The sequence below is a fragment of the Triticum aestivum genome, chromosome 4A (assembly GCF_018294505.1).
Source record: "Triticum aestivum cultivar Chinese Spring chromosome 4A, IWGSC CS RefSeq v2.1, whole genome shotgun sequence".
Lineage (NCBI taxonomy): Eukaryota > Viridiplantae > Streptophyta > Magnoliopsida > Poales > Poaceae > Triticum > Triticum aestivum.
Genome location: NC_057803.1, coordinates 206,418,725 through 206,435,357, shown reverse-complemented (window position 1 = coordinate 206,435,357; position 16,633 = coordinate 206,418,725).

The window sequence follows — 16,633 nt, the reverse complement described above, 5'->3', positions numbered from 1 at the left end:
CCGCCAAGGAGCGGGAGAAGACCTTGTCGCAGAAGGTCATGGCCGACGCGGCGCTGCTGGAGAGCATTGCAGTTACCCAGAACTCGTTCAGAGACACTGTGGAGCACTGGACCGAGGGTCTGGTGAACATTGCCGCGGTCATCAACGAGGAGCTGGCGCAGCTGGAGATGGAGGACTTTGGGTATCCTTCCGACGAGAGCCTTCAACCCAGCGCCAAGCTCAGCCTATTCTTCAAGGGCGTGGCGACGACACTCCAGCGGCTCGAGGAGAGGATCCCGAAGCAGCTGGCCGACGAGTCGCGCAAAATCTGCACCGGGGTTCTCCAGAAGATGCTGATGAAGGTAGCCTTCTGCAATCCAGGCCTCAGCTTCACCAACGTCCTCAGGTCCTTGCCGCCTGACGCCAATCTGGATGCACTCAAGGCCCTTGTCGCACCCATTGTGGACAAGGTGAGCGAGATCAAGAGAGTCGAGGGCGGACGCGTAGATTAGGCCGCCCATTTCTTCTTTTCCCTTGTCGCTACTAGTCATGTTATGAGAACAGTCTGTTAGAGCTGCGACAAGTTATCTTTGTAATATAACTTTATTTCTGTTATCAATTGCAATGTTATTTCCTCTACTAGATTCCTTCCTTTGTATGTTTTCACCCTACGGTTCTAGGGAACTTGTCGGTACAGGCGCCCGAGCCGCGAGCGCTGAGTGCGGAACTTCAGCAGCCTGCTGGCAGCGCTGCTTCCGACAAGAAACCTTGTCGCGACTAGATGCAGCACGCTTAAGCTATTGAGCGGACTCAAAACAAAGTAAGGGCGCAACTAGCCACGACTTGGTTCCTCCGCGCACAGGTTTTCCATACAAAGCAGGGTCGTTCGAGGAAGATAACTCAAAAATTAAAAAAAAGTGATTGCTCAAACTTTGGCAACTTAGCTTTTCTGTCATTTGCTTCCCGGTAAGGCAAGTCTTTGTTTGAACGATGCCTGGCCCATACCACAATCTTCTCCTCCCCCCCCCCCCAGCAAACTTGTGTGCGAGAGAACCTTCTTTTCCTTAAAAAGAAAAAGAAAGAAGAGAAAATAATAATATGGAGCTCCTCGGCTCGTTACTGCTTACCGGATGTAAGTGCTGCACAAAGTGTCAAATAATCGCATGCAAGAAAGGAACTAACGCATGAAATGGACAAGCTGTGCGGAGCACATCGGGTTTTACTTATGCACGGGATCTGCGCCCGGCTTTGTACAAAGGATTACATGCAACAGCGGCAAGACTTGTACAAAAGGTGGTTGCCGGAACGGGTTCCGGCAACCGCGCCTTATGGGAAAAACTTACGAAGATGTTCTATGCTCCAGGAGTTGCTCACCGGAACGCCATCTTCGGTCTCAAGGCGGACAGCGCCAGGCCTTGTGACTCGTCTAACCCGATAAGGGCCTTCCCACTTCGGCGTCAACTTGTTGGAATTCTTGGCGGACTGAACGCGCCGAAGAACAAGGTCGCCTTCCTCGAAGCTTCTGGCTTTAACTTTGCGGCTATGATAGCGGCGCAAAGCTTGCTGGTATCGAGCAGCTCGTACAGCAGCCTGAAGACGATCTTCCTCAAGGAGCAGCGCGTCGTCTTGCCGTAGCTGTTCTTGCTCAAGCTCATCATAAGCGAGCACTCGAGGTGATCCGTATACGAGTTCCGTGGGGAGAACTGCCTCTGCTCCATAGACTAGAGCGAAAGGTGTCTGGCTAGTGGCTCGATTTGGCGTCGTTCTGATCGACCAAAGAACCACCGGCAGCTCCTCGATCCAGTTCCTTCCGCACCTGTGCAGCCTGTCGAAAGTTCTGGTCTTGAGTCCGCGCAGCACTTCAGCATTTGCCCTCTCTGCTTGACCGTTGCTTCACGGATGAGCAACAGAAGCGAAGCAGACCTTGGCGCCAAGGTCTTGGACGTACTGCATGAAGGTGCGGCTCGTGAATTGCGTGCCGTTGTCGGTGATGATCCTGTTAGGGATCCCAAAACGGCAAACAATCGACCTGAAGAACTTGACTACTGACTGTGCTGTCACCTTCCTCACTGGCTGCACTTCCGGCCACTTTGTGAACTTGTCGATCGCAACGTACAAGTACTCAAAGCCCCCGACAGCTCGGGGGAAAGGGCCGAGGATATCGAGCCCCCAGACCGAAAATGGCCAGGATAAAGGGATTGTCTGGAGAGCTTGAGCTGGCTGGTGTATCTGTTTGGAGTGGAACTGGCACGCTTCACACTTGGTTACTTGTGCAGTTGCATCCTGGAGGACTGTCGGCCAAAAGAAACCTTGCCGGAAAGCTTTGCCGGCAAGTGCTCTTGCACCAATGTGGTGGCCACATACGCCTCCATGTATCTCCGCCAACAGCTTTTGCCCATCTTCCCGGCAAATACACTTCAATTTCACACCGTTGAGTCTTCTTCTGTACAGTATGCTATCGACAAACTGGTACATACTTGACTGCCGGGCTACTCTTTCCGCTTCTTCTTGTTCTTCGGGAAGTTCTCCTGTCCGAAGGAAGTGGACAATCTGTTGTGCCCATGCTGGAGCTTGTGGCTCGACAACAAGGACTAAAGGCGCATCTGCTGCTGCGGGAACATCCGCTTCCACGGCAAGGGCTTGCGGCCCTGCCGGAGCTTGATGTTCCCCGGCAAGCTTGCCCGAGCAAAACTTGTCGGGAGCGTCTGCTTCAACGGAACAAACCATAAGGCTTGCCGGCGCAGACTGCCCCTCAGCATCCTTGGTGTTGATATTGGGGACTTTCTTGGCGGCGGCTTCGGGGAGCTCTGCCGGAAAGTAGTCACCAGAAACCAACTTCCTCTTCTTGCTTTGTACAGTTGATGGTGTTACGGATGGTTGAGTCAACTTAAGCACAAAGATCCCTGGTTCCACAGGTAACTTTAGTGCGGCGCACTTTGACAGACCCTCAGCAATATCATTCTGAGCTCTTGGGATATGTTCCATTTGTAGGCCGTCAAAGTGCTCTTCTAGCTTCCTCACTTCATCGACATACGCTTCCATCAACGGACTCTGGTAGTTCTTGTTCACTTGTCGGACGACAAGCTGTGAGTCACCCCTGACAATGAGCTTCTTAATCCCAAGGTCTGCTGCGATTCTGAGACCGGCAAGTAATCCTTCATACTCTGCAGTATTGTTGGTTGCTTGCTCTTTGGGAAAGTGCATCTGGACTACGTACTTGATGTGCTCTCCGATGGGTGCGACAAGCAGCACGCCTGCACCGGCGCCTTGTAGCGAGAAGGCACCATCAAAGTACATCAGCCATTCTTTGCTTGCCTCTTTGACGGGGATGCTCGTTTCTGGAATTTCTTCATTTGGGGTTGGCGTCCACTCTGCTATGAACTCTGCCAATGCTCTGCTTTGGATAGTTGAAGTGCTCTCAAACTTGAGGCCAAAGCTTGACAGTTCCAGCGCCCACTCGACAATCCTACCAGTTGCTTCTGGATTTTGCAGTATCCTCTTCAGCGGAAAGCGAGTGACGACTGTGATCTCATGTGCTTGGAAGTAATGGCGCAGCTTTCTCGAGGCCATGAGGAGGCCGAAAAGCAACTTCTGCACACAAGAGTACCTTGATCTAGCCCCCTGCAGAAGAGAACTGACAAAGTAAACTGGGCGCTGCACCATTCTCCTTGGCATCTTATCATGTTCCTGCGCAAACCCATGTTTGTCGGGACCAGAGCTTGTCGACGAAGCCCCCTGCTTGTCGCTGGATGGATCTGCCGTGGTTGCTGGCTCATCATCCGCCTCCCTCTCCTCCACTAACGCAGCACTAACCACTTGATTGGTTGCTGCTATATACAGCAGCAACTTCTCTTGCGGCTTAGGTGCGACAAGCGTTGGAGTGGAGGACAGGTATATCTTCAAGTCCTGCAGCGAAGCCTCCGCTTCCGGAGTCCATTTCATTGGACCTGCCTTTTTCAAAATTTTGAAAAATGGCAGGGCACGCTCAACAGATCTAGAGATAAACCTGCTGAGAGCAGCCACGCAACCGGCAAGCCTTCGTACGTCCTTGACACGCTTTGGTGCATCGATCTGCTCAATGGCTTTGATCTTGTCGGGATTGGCTTCAATTCCCCGCTGAGACACGAAGAACCCGAGAAGCTTGCCGGAAGGGACTCCAAACACGCACTTCTCGGGGTTAAGCTTGAGGTTGATTTTGCGCAGGTTTGCAAATGTTTCGTCTAAATCTTGAATCAGGGTCGCCTTGTTCTTGCTCTTGACCACTATGTCATCCATGTAAGCTTCCACATTTCTGTGTATTTGTGGCTCAAAAGCATGGTGGACTACCCTTGCGAATGTTGAACCAGCATTCTTCAAACCGAAAGGCATCCGTACGAAGCAGTACGTGCCACACGGGGTGATAAATGTGGTTTTCTCTTCATCTTCTTCTGCCATGAAGATCTGATGGTATCCTGAGTATGCATCAAGAAATGAAAGCAAATCACATCCGGCTGTGGAGTCAACAATCTGGTCAATACGCGACAAGGGAAATGGGTCTTTGGGACAAGCTTTATTAACATCAGTGAAGTCAATACAAAGTCTCCATTTCCCGTTAGCCTTGCGCACAACAACAGGATTGGCCAACCACGTGGGATGGAGTACTCCTCTGACAAGGCCTGCTGCTTCCTACTTCTTGATTTCTTCTGCGATGAATTCTTGGCGCTCTACTGCCTGCTTCCTGACTCTCTGCTTGACGGGCCGCGCATGAGGACAGACGGCAAGGTGGTGCTCAATTACTTTCCTGGGAACACCGAGGATATCAGACGGTTGCCACGCAAACACGTCGACATTCGCCCGCAGGAAAGCAACGAGCGCGCTTTCCTATTTGGGGTCAAGAGTGGCGCTGATGGTGAAGGTACCACCAGTGCCATCCTCCTTGGCGGACACCTTCTTGGTCTCAGGTGGAGCTGCCATTGCTTTCTTACACTTGCCGGTGGAGCTCGATGGTGCGTCCTCGACGGTAGCGCAGCACTCCGAAGAGGTGCGCTTGCCGGAGTAGGCATCAGAGCTCTTGCCGGACTTGGTCTTCTTCTTCCCCCCGAGAGCTTCAGCGGCAAGTGTCTTCTGTTCTGCTATAGTTGCTGCTTCCCGGTAGATCTTGTCGGCACAAATAAGAGCATCCTTCTTGTCGCCAGGGACAGAGATGACACTTATTGGCCCTGGCATTTTCAGTACGTTGTACACATAGTGAGAGGCTGCCATGAACTTGGCGAGTGCCGGACGGCCAAGGATTCCATTGTAAGGTAATGGAAAGTCGGCAACGTCAAACGTGACCCTCTCAGTCCTGAAGTTCAGCTCACTGCCAAATATTACCGGCAACGTGATCTTTCCCTTTGGCTTGCTCCTTCCCGGGTTGATTCCTTGAAATGTGCCGGTCTCTTCGAGCTTGTTGTCAGGGATCTGGAGTTTCTGGAGCACCGCGGAGGAGATCAGATTCAAGCCGGCCCCGCCGTCAACTAGCATCTTAGTGACCTTGAGGTTGCGGATTGTTGGTGAAACCAACATCTGTAAGCACCCGACCGCAGTTATGCGATCCGGGTGGTCCTCAATATCAAAGATGATAGGCGTGCCGGACCATTTCAGAGGCTTGCGTGACTCGACGGGTGGTTTTGCTGCATTAACTTCCCGCACCCACTGCTTGAGCTGGCGGTGCGAGGCATGCAGAGAAGCACCACCGTCAACGCATAGGACCTCTGTGGCTTTCTGGAACTCCTGCTCATCAGTCTCCTCATCATCCATATCTTCATCGTCGTCGTCATCTTCATCCTTGTCGCGGCCGCGAGGAGGTCTGTCTCCTTGCCGCTGCTTGGCCTTGCCGCGGCGTCCTCCTCGGCCGGGACATTTCTTGCCGGATCCACCAGCTCCTTCCTGGGCCTTCTCTTTGTCGCGCCGCTCGTATTCAGCTTTCTGTTGCTCAACAAGCTGCTCGACTCTCTTACAGTTCTGAAGATCATGGCCCTTGGTGCGGTGAATCTTGCAATACTGCTTGTTGGTGCCGTCCTGCTTGTCGGCGACCGCCACCTCCGCGGTAACCTCCTTGCCGGAGTCACTAGTTTTGGCTTCCTTGGCGCCGCCACCGTTGCCGGACTGCTCAACAACTAGCACTTCTTTGCCTTTCCTCCTTCTGTTGTTCCGCCGCCGGTTTTTCCTTGTCGGGGCAGCATCTTCGCTGTCAGATCCTCCCGCTCCTATATTTTCTCCGGGGAGTCTCCTCCCTTCCTCAGCACGCACACACTTGTCGGCCAGTGCATATAACTCACTGACGTCCCTGATCTTGCACATCGCCATTTCCTCCCGCATCCTGCGGTTCCGCACATTCTGATGGAACGCGCTGATCACCGCGGCAGGGTGGACGTCTGGGATGTTATGCTGCACGCTACTGAATCTTTGAATGTACTTGCGCAGGGGATCTCCTTCCTTCTGGGCGAGCAAATGAAGATCACTCTCCTGGCCATGAGGCTTGTGTCCGCCAGTAAAGGCGCCGACAAACTGATGGCACAGATCAGCCCAAGAGGATATGGAGTTGTCCGGCAAGTGCATGAGCCAGGATCTGACGTTGGGCTTGAGCACTAGCGGGAAGTAGTTGGCAAGGATCTTGTCATCTCGTCCCCCGGCAGCTTCTACTGCAATGGTGTAGATGCTGAGGAACTCTGACGGATGCATCTTGCCGTCGTACTTCTCCGGTACGTCTGGCTTGAAGTTCTTTGTACTGGGCCACTGGACTTGCCGCAGCTCACGAGTGAACGCAAGACAACCTACCGCGTACGGCAAATCGCCTGGTTCCCCTGGCGCATGCATGTCAACAGAGGGCCCAGCGCGCTTGTCGGATTGACGTCGCGCTTCTCTTCGGCGCTCGATGCGGGTTCGAGCGTCTTCTTGTTGTCGATCATGAAGAACTTGGCGCTGATCGCGACGAGCTCATGGATCCGACGATGCAGTGGAGTCGCTGTCGAGGTGGATCCAGCGAGTCGGCGATCTTGGCCTCCCGTTTCGTCGCCACCGGCTCGTGGCGGTCCTGCCGCGGCGGCGACGCGCTCGGCCGCCGTGGAGTGTCGCCGTTGGCGTAGCCGATGAGACTCTGAATGGTGGCTCTCCATTCGTCGATCTTGTCTGATGTTGGAGGGTAATCTAGGAGAAGTTGAGCTCGCGCCAAAGCTTCTGCTGGAGTGGTGGGTGGCAGTGGCGGACGGCGCGATGAACGGGACGTGCTTGAACTTCTAACTATGTTAGAAGGAGCAGTATCCCGTCCAGGCGACCGTGCCCCGCTTGTGTCAGCACGCTGGCGTGCATGCTGATGTTGAGCGCCCCGAGATCCACCAGCTTGGTCTTGGGCTATCATGCGTATGGCACTGCTAGTGCCATGACGCTGTTGATCTTGCGCCTCCTGAGAGTGGCGTGGAACATGTACAGTTGCCGAGGTTTGTGCAGCCTTGTTCTTGGACCTGGCGGCATCATGAGCTTCCTCGTCGACGTCCTTTCTTCCGCCGGCGTCCATCCCACCACTCGTTTGCTCCAACAGTGGCGGAAGTGACGTGGATGGAGCGGCTGCCGCCGAAGTCTTCTTCTTCGGTGGCATGTTGATGAAGGGAATAAAGATCTAGCTCATGTGAACGCCGGATCTGGTTCACACAATCTCGACACGCCCCTACCTGGCGCGCCAAAGATGTCGGGGAAACTGATCCTCGAACACCTATGGGGCCGGCGGACCGGGCCCCTTTCGGTTTGGCGGGGGGCGGAGGTCGCACGAAGAGCAGATCGAGGCGAGGCACACGAGCAGTTTACCCAGCTTCGGAGCTCTCCGGAGAGATAACACTCCTACTTCTACTTGTCTGGTTGTATTATCTGGTGTTCTTGCTCTCAAGCGAGAGAGTGTGATGTCTTCTGGGCTACGAATGAATCGAAGCAAACTGTCCGATCCTACGAGCCGAACCCCCTCTACGTTGCGCATGGGCCTCCTTTTATACGCTAAAGGGGTCACTGACAGGTGGCAACGCAGAGGAGGGTAAAAACGTAAAAAGCGAGGTAGTTGATACAGTTGCTTGTACAGTGTACCCTACCTAACCCTGACGGCAGGGGACAAGGGCATTAAATGCCCGTCTGAGTCGCCCGAACAGTGCAGAAAAGGACCGTTAGGGGCGCCACCGTTCGCCACGATGGCGATCTTGTCAGCTTCGCATGCCACTGCGCACCGCTGGCTGCACAGCCTCCCGCCACGCGCGTCCGGAGAGGCCCCCAGAGCGACACGTTGGTGGATGCGCTGGAGCGTGGACGCAGAGTGGCTACCTGCCGCGGCAAGCGCCTTGCCGCTGTCGTTATCTTCGCCGGGCCCAGAAGCTCGTCGCTCACCGGGCCTCGGTGTACCTTGTTTAGTCTTCCCGGCAAGCTCCTCTTGCCGGGGCCTTGCTGCCTTGCCGGAGCGCGCGGCGCGTCGCTGCAAGTTCCTTGGGGCGCCTTGGTTGGCCTTCCCGGCAAGCTCCTCTTGCTGGGGTCTTGTCTCCTTAGCTTAAATACTTTGTTCTTGGATGGCTCCAAGGGAACCTTGGGGGATCTTGGCGTTCGCCCGGCAAGCCTTTGCCGCGGGGTGCTGCAACTGCCCGTGCACAAGTTCGGGGTACTAGGGTACCCCTATTCTAGTACACCGACAACATGATTCTACTAAATTCATAGATCAAAAGTCCCTTACTGAACATGAGCCAAAAAGGCACAGAAGATATGATGGAACCCATGTAAACATAGCAAGTTTTATTAACAGTTTCAGACTTAGCAGAAAAACAAAGCATGGCATAAACAGAATTATGAAGGCATCTTTGCAAGCTCAAACCACTTATCGCAAAGCCTTGCATGACAAAATAATCATACCAAGAGAAAAATGACCTATTCATGAATCTAACCATGGCAAGAGAAACTTCATAGCATGCATGGATCACTAGCAACAACCATGGCAAAATTGATTAACATGTAAACAATCTGCCAGGAACATTTTATAGCAAAAGTAGAGCAAGAACAAGACATGCTAGGGCACTCCATAATTTCAAACTGGGGCATGGATGGATAGAGCAGAACCATATGATCAAAACCTCCTTACTGAAGTATCTCAAAATAAGCATGGATATCACTGTAGCATCAAGTTTACATGGCATCAAAATAACAGCAGGAAAAGAACTTAGCAAAATCCCAAGTCCCTGAAAACAGCAACATTGCGGAGGCTACTTTGCATGCTTGTGCTAGTCACCACATAGATAAAAAAAATACAAGACAAGAACATCTGTAAAGATGGCGTTATATAATTCAAAACACATGTAGACGTCAAACTCATACGATGCGCACATCAAATGTGACAAAAATGACAAAACCTCATGATCTGATAAGTGGCAGCACCTAACATTTTATAGCACTCTTGCATCAATGATTAGGGCATCAAGATGAACTGAAACAAGCATGCCACAATAAAATGAAATGAAGAGCATCTCACAATGAACATTTTGATATGTCATATGCATGAAACAGAGCTACGGTCACGGAGATATGATGCAAAGAACATGGCATAATATATGTGCAGAGAAAGACTTAGTGAGAAATATACCCTCCGAACTGGATCTAGGGTTTCACATGGATTACGAGGTTTGCCAGGGTCTTTGCCGAAGTTGACGACGCGGTGGCCGGAGCTTGAAGAGGAGGAAGGCCGGCGATGAGGGAGGAGCTCGCCGGAGAGGCGGGGTGGCCGGGGATGACGGGCGCGAGGTCGCGCGGAAGCCGAGGCGAGGCGATGGTGCGTGAGGCCCCAGGCGGCGGCCGGCAAAGAGCTGTGCGGTGGCGCGGCGGCCGGAGCAGATCTGTGGGCGGCGGGGCCGGCGAGGTGGGCGAAGGGCGGCGGCGTAGGGAGGCACGTCGGTGGCGGCGGAGGAACGGGCCGGGAGGGCCGCGGTCGGGCCCCGCCGGGCCCGCGCGGGTGGCGGTGAAGTGGGGCGTGGCCCAGGCTGAGGTGGCGATGCCCGATTGGCTGAGGCGGCGGGGAAGCTGATGCAGCGGTCTCCGATTGGCCGGAGCGACGTGTCTAGCGGACACGTCCGACGGCGCGAGGGGATGACAAAATAGGGTTTCATCTGAGATTTCGGGGAAGAGGGGTATATTTATAAGTAGAGGGAGTTTGGAGTGTCCAAATGAGGTGTAGTTTTCTCCCACATGATCGTGATGCAACAACGAGGACATGGAAGTGGTTTAGATGGGTTGTGGGCCGTTTTGGAGGGATGTTGGGCTGCCACACACAAGAGGCCTTCGCGGTTACCCCGTGAACCGTTGGAGCATCAAACGGACTCCAAATGGAACGAAATTTGACAGGCGGTCCACCAATGGTGTACCAAGGCCACTTGGAAAATCTTGGTCCATTCCGAGAACGTTTAACACCCGCTTATGAAAAGAGACAAGAGGGGTGCGCCGGAGCATGTAGGAGTGTCGGATTGCGAAAAGGACAACAGGGAAAATGCTCGGATGCATGAGACAAACACGTATGCAAATGCGATGCACATGATGACATGATATGAAATGCATAACATGAACAAAATGCAAAACGAAGAAAAAAACCCAACCACGAAGGGAAATAACATAACCTAAAGCTGAAAATGGCAAGAGTCAGAGTTACAAATATGGCAAGTTACATCTGGGGTGTTACACCGTTGGAGCGCCGCAGAGCGAGAGGCGCGGTGCGACGCATAGCAAGAGCGGATCCATGGGCGCTTGCCTGCTATCGATACGGCGTCCCAGCTGGGTACATGTCCCGTCAACACCCTCATTCCTTGCCAGGAGTGGGCAGAGGCCCTCAGCGCCGTACTTGCACCAGAGTCCGGCTGCACCGTACTTGCACCGGACGCCCGCCATGCCGTTCGCATGGCTGCCACCGTTCGCCTTGTCCGCAGCTTGCTGGATGCTAACGCGCTAGTCCGTAGGCTCGACCGCCACCTTGGCCTAGGTGTCCACCTGGGCACAGTAGAGGAACATGGCCGTCGCATCCTCGAGCTGGTGATCTCCAATGAATTAGCCAACTTGGAGCTCGAGATCACGCTCCAGATGTACCGCGAGCGTGTTGACCGCTTGGACGAACGCCTGCACGAGTTCAGGCAGAGCCAAGAGCTACCATAGGCAAAGGCTGCTGGCCATGGTCTCATGGACGCGTTTTATTTTGAAAAGTCGTTTCGACGTGGATAGCTATGTATTCACAACAATCATAGTATTGCTTTGTTTATTGCTCTGTTTCAACGTGTGTACTCTGGTTTCCATTCTTATATGTTCTGTGTCAATGTGTGTATATATGCTTTCCATTCTGTATATGTGGATGATGCCAGCCAGATTCAAATCAGCAAATCACTATACAAAAACAGATAGAAAATGGGATTCATAATATATATATATATATATATATATATATATAAAAATTAATTGTTCACTAGTTCATCATAGAATATATATATATATATAATATCATCACATATATGTGATGATACTTAACTACTAGGCACAATGCATAAAATTGAAACGAATAATACTAAAACTAATAATCCCTCCCGGGGCCAGTATTCCGGCAGCCCCTCACCAGCAGCTCCTTGGTGCGCGGCGTCTTCCCAGTGCGGAGGCAGTACTCCGCCTCCTCCGCCTCACAGCGCTTGACGTACCCATCTGCCTCTTGCTGGCGGACGCGTGCGACCGATCTTGCCATTTTGTTGGGCGCCCACCGGAACTCCTCGTCGGTGGCACGCTGGAGCTTATCGGCCCACCTCCACGCAGCGACAAGGCACCCAATTCCTATGACCTTCCTCGCGAAGTACCCATCTTCATAAACCTCCTCTGCACGACGACGCGCCCACCCCCAAAGCTCCGCCACCTCCATTTTCTAGGCGGCATCACGGGCTTCACAGGCCGCCTGGTACCTGGCTTCCTCCTCCGCCATCTCCTTCTTGAACACCACTTGCCTGGCTTTCTCAGCTGGCGGCCGCGACTTCCATAGACAAAGATTGTACTGGCCCCAAAACCAATCCAAAGTTGGGGGGTCCAGTGCAACCTCGCCAGGCAGCGCGTAGGAGTCCTCGTCGCTGCTAATCGAGTGGGCATCCTCGATGGGCGGCGACTCCTCATCGGTGCGTGGGCAGACTGGCGCCGCCATGACAGAGATTTGAGAGAGAGAGAGCGAGTGAGGGAAGGATGTAGATGAGAATACAGGCAGGACGACGTGAGCAAGGTAGTATTTATTGGCGGCCGGAATCTAGATCGACGGGGACAGTACACATGCCGGTCGCCGAAATTTACGAGTACTGTAGGTTTAATTCCCGCAGCAAAATCCGTGTGTGAACATAATAGCCAAAATCATGTGTGAACATAATAGCTAACAGTTTCCAATGCAGAATCGTGTCTGATTAATGATCCCCTCCATTCACCTACCAAACCTCAAGCCGTGAGATAGAGTGCCAATCGTGTGGGGGCCAGTTTCTTGCCAAATCTTTACATTTTCTTTTTTCAACACCAGATATTTACATCGTCTGATGATTTTTAACTCACACACAAGTACACAAAAATATGATTTTTCAAATAGTTATGGTTAGGCGTTGCATGTAGATGTAGTTCAAATTTGAATTACGGTAATTAAATGGTAAGAAAATCACTTAAATGTCTTTAAAAGGTCAAATCACCCCTGAAATTTTCTAAATTTTCACATGATAGTTGTATTATTGCACGTTAAACATAGAAAAAAATTGAAGGCCATAAGAGGAAGCTATCACCTGTTCGTCATCAAACATACATTGTTCGCTCTCGGAACCATGAACCTTCTAGTGAGTTGCTCCGGTTTCTGAGGGGTGTGTGTCCAAACTTTCGTTAAACATGCCAATTTTTTTACCACATCATCTTGGTGGCATGACATTAGATCAAGCAAGGTTTCATGTTTTTCTGATCATTTTTTAATTTTTTGGAATTAAAATGCCATGGCACTCCATGCATGTGCCCATGCCTTGATACCAACATGTTTGAAAATTCCTTCTAATTTACTGCACATGGAATTAACTCGCACACAAGTCCACAAAAAATGATTTTTCAAACCGTTATGGTTAGGCATTGCATGTAGATGTAGTTCAAATTTGAATTATGGTCAATAAATAGCTAGAAAATCACTTGAATGTCTTTAAAAGGTCAAATGACCCCTGGAATTTTAAAAAGATTCACATGACAGTTGTATAGTGCATGTTAGACGTAGAAAAAAATTGAAAGTCGTAAGAGGAAGCTATCTCCTATTCGTCATCAAACATGCATTGTTCCCTCTCGGAACCATGAACCTTCTAGTGAGTTGCTCCGGTTTGTGAGGGGTGTGTGTCCAAACTTTCGTCAAACACACCATTTTTTTACCACATCATCCTGGTGGCATAACATTAAATCAACCGAGGTTTCATGTTTTTCTGATCATTTTTTTTTAATTTTTTGGAATTAAAATGCCATGGCACTCCATGCATATGTATGCACGTGTCCATGTCGTGAGACCAATATGTTTGAAAATTCCTTCTAATTTACTGCACATGGAATTAACTTGCACACAAGTACACAAAAATATGATTTTTCAAACCGTTTTGGTTAGGCGTTGCACGTAGATGTAGTTCAAATTTGAATTAAGGTCATTAAATGGTTATAAAATCACTTAAATGTGTTTAAAAGGTCAAATGACCCATGAAATTTTCCAAATTTTCACATGACAGTTGTATTAGTGCATGTTAGACGTAGAAATTTTTTTGAAGGGCTTAAGAGAAAGCATCCTCCCGTTCGTCATCAAACAAGCATTATTCCCTCTTGGAACCACGAACCTTCTAGTGAGTTGCTCCGGTTTGTGAGGGGTGTGTCAAAACTTTCGTCAAAAATGCCAATTTCTTTACAACATCATCTTGGTTGCATGACATTCCATCAACCAAGGTTTCATGTTTTTCTGATCATTTTTTATTTTTTGAAATTAAAATGCCATGTCACTCCATGCATACGTATGCATGTGTCCATGTCGTGAGACCAATATGTTTGAAAATTCCTTCTAATTTACTACACATAGAATTAACTCACACACAAGTACCTAGATATAATTTTTCAAACCGTTTTGGTTAGGCGTTACATGTAGATGTAGTCCAAATTTGAATTATGGTCATTAAATGGCTGGAAAATCACTTAAATGTCTTTAAAAGGTCAAATGACCCTTAGAATTTTCAAAAATTTCACATTCCAGTTTGTAGTAGTGTACGTTAGACGTAGAAAAAAAATTGAAAGCCGTAGGAGGAAGCTATCTCCCGTTCGTCATCAAACATGCATTGTTCCCTCTCGGAACCACGAACCTTCTAGTAAGTTGCTCCGGTTTTGTGAGGGGTGTGTGTCCAAACTTTCGTCAAACAGGCCAATTTATTTACCACATCATCTTGGTGGCATGACATTACATAAACCAAGGTTTCATGTGTTTCTGATTTTTTTGGAATTAAAATGCCTGGTCAATCCATGCTTAATTTTGTCATAGCCGTTAGACCAATATGTTTGAAAATTCCTTCCAATTTACTGCACATGGAATTAAATCACACACAAGTACACGAAATATGAGTTTTCCAACCATTATGGTTAGTTGTTGCATGTACATGTAGTTCAAATTTCAATTACGGCCATTAAATGGCTAGAAAATCACTTACATGTCTTAAAAGGTCAAATGACCCTTGAAATTTTCCAAAATTTGACATGATAGTTGTATTAGTACTACAAAAAATTCCGTTCATTTGAAACACCATCCGTTGCCACTTTACAGGAAATTCGTCTTTCATAGCTAATAAAAAAATATCTACAACATCACACACAGTTGTTTTCTAGGAACCGTTTGCGATGAAAATATCTGGGTCTATTTAAGTCTCCCTCCTTAAGCTTCGCCGGCTTGTCTGCTCCAGTGCCAGCAACCCCCGAATCCACGAATCTCTATCCCCATTCCTGCACCCCCTTCTTGCAAAGATGACACCGTGGAAACGCTTTGTGAAGCCCCGTATGATGGTCGCGTCCCCCCTGAGCGCCGCCGACTGCGCCGAGAGCTCGGCCGCCTACGCCAAGAGTGCCGCCGCATCCGCATTGAGCGTGGTCGCTTCCACCGATAGGCCATCTGTGGCAGTCAACAGGGCAGCTGCAGCAGCCGAGACGGCTGCAGCTGCTGCTGGGACGGCGGCTGCAAACACCGAGAGCGCTCAAGCTGCCGTCCGTGCCGCCGATGTCGCCCTGGCCTGGGTCGAGGCCATCCATGCCAAGATCGAGGATGCACACGCCAAGATATTCCACGCCAAGATCGAGGTTGCAACCCATTTCTGAAAAGGCGATGGTGGCCATGGAGCACCCGCTTCATCATAAGGTCGCCGAGCGGGAGCTGGAGATGCAGGTGGCGGCGGAGATCGAGGAGCACCGGCAGGAAGATTTGCGCATGGCCAGGGTCGAGGTAGAGAAGAGTCTGACCGTCAAGGAATCGGCCGTGGAGTACCAATGCGAGCTCTGGCGCAGCCAATACTACGAGTACAACAACCTTAAGGGCGGCACCGAGGATGAGGACGAGGACGAGGACGCAGTAAGCTTCAGCAGGGGGGACGCGGAGTCCACCAACGGCGGCATGTCGACAGGACAAGGCATTGATGTCTCATCTTACACTGGCGATGCATAGGCTGGCGCGGCACCGGATTTGTTAAAATTATGCATACTTAGGCTTTGTTTTTAATGCTGGTCCTTTGTTAGAGCAATGTTTAGGTCAACTGGTTGTGTTTAATTACTAAAATTTCTCGATTCAGTAAGTGTGGTATGTCTGCTGTATGCTCTTTTGTGTGCCCAAATTAGCAAGCGATGTTAAATTATGCAATGACGTACCCGGGGAAATTTCCACCAAAATTTGAACTATCAAATCCATCCCATGCGCATAAAGTAGAAGAATCGTTTGCGATGCACACAATCGTTCAAAGTGAAAGGTCCGGCGGCACCGCGCGCAAAGTTTCCCTTCACATTTCCAAAATTTGGGCCTACCGCCAAAATATCTACCCCCGACCCCCTTCCCCCCTTCCCCACCCCCTTTTCTCCCCAACCACAAGTCACATTTCCCCTGTTTTCTCGTTCCTTCCTTCCTTCCTTGCTAAGCTAAAGCTGCTTCCTCGCTCTCGCTGTCTCGCATCCTACCGCCGGGGTCGCCATGGTCTTCTTCAAAGACCTCTCCAGCGGTTCCTCCTCCGGCGACGACTGCTTCACCACCTGGGTATGCCTCTCTTCTCTCTCTCGGGCTATGACTTGGAATGGAGGATTTTTACCCGGCAGTCGATTTGAGTCATTTCTTCCTCTTGTAGCTCCCTAGGACCATCAGTGGCAACAAATGGAGCGGGGTGGCAAAAGATCTATCTGCTCGTTGTCACCATCAATCTACATGGGTGAAGCTAGTTGTGTTTGATTCTGTGGACAGTGGGAGGAAGTTTCTGGCATGTGCAGAGAAGGTTAGACCCTCTTTCATTGTTACAAATCATTTGTTAGATGTGATTCAGACCCTGTCACAGTCCCAACCCATTCATACCACACCTTCAAACAAATGCATCCTAAGACAGTGTCA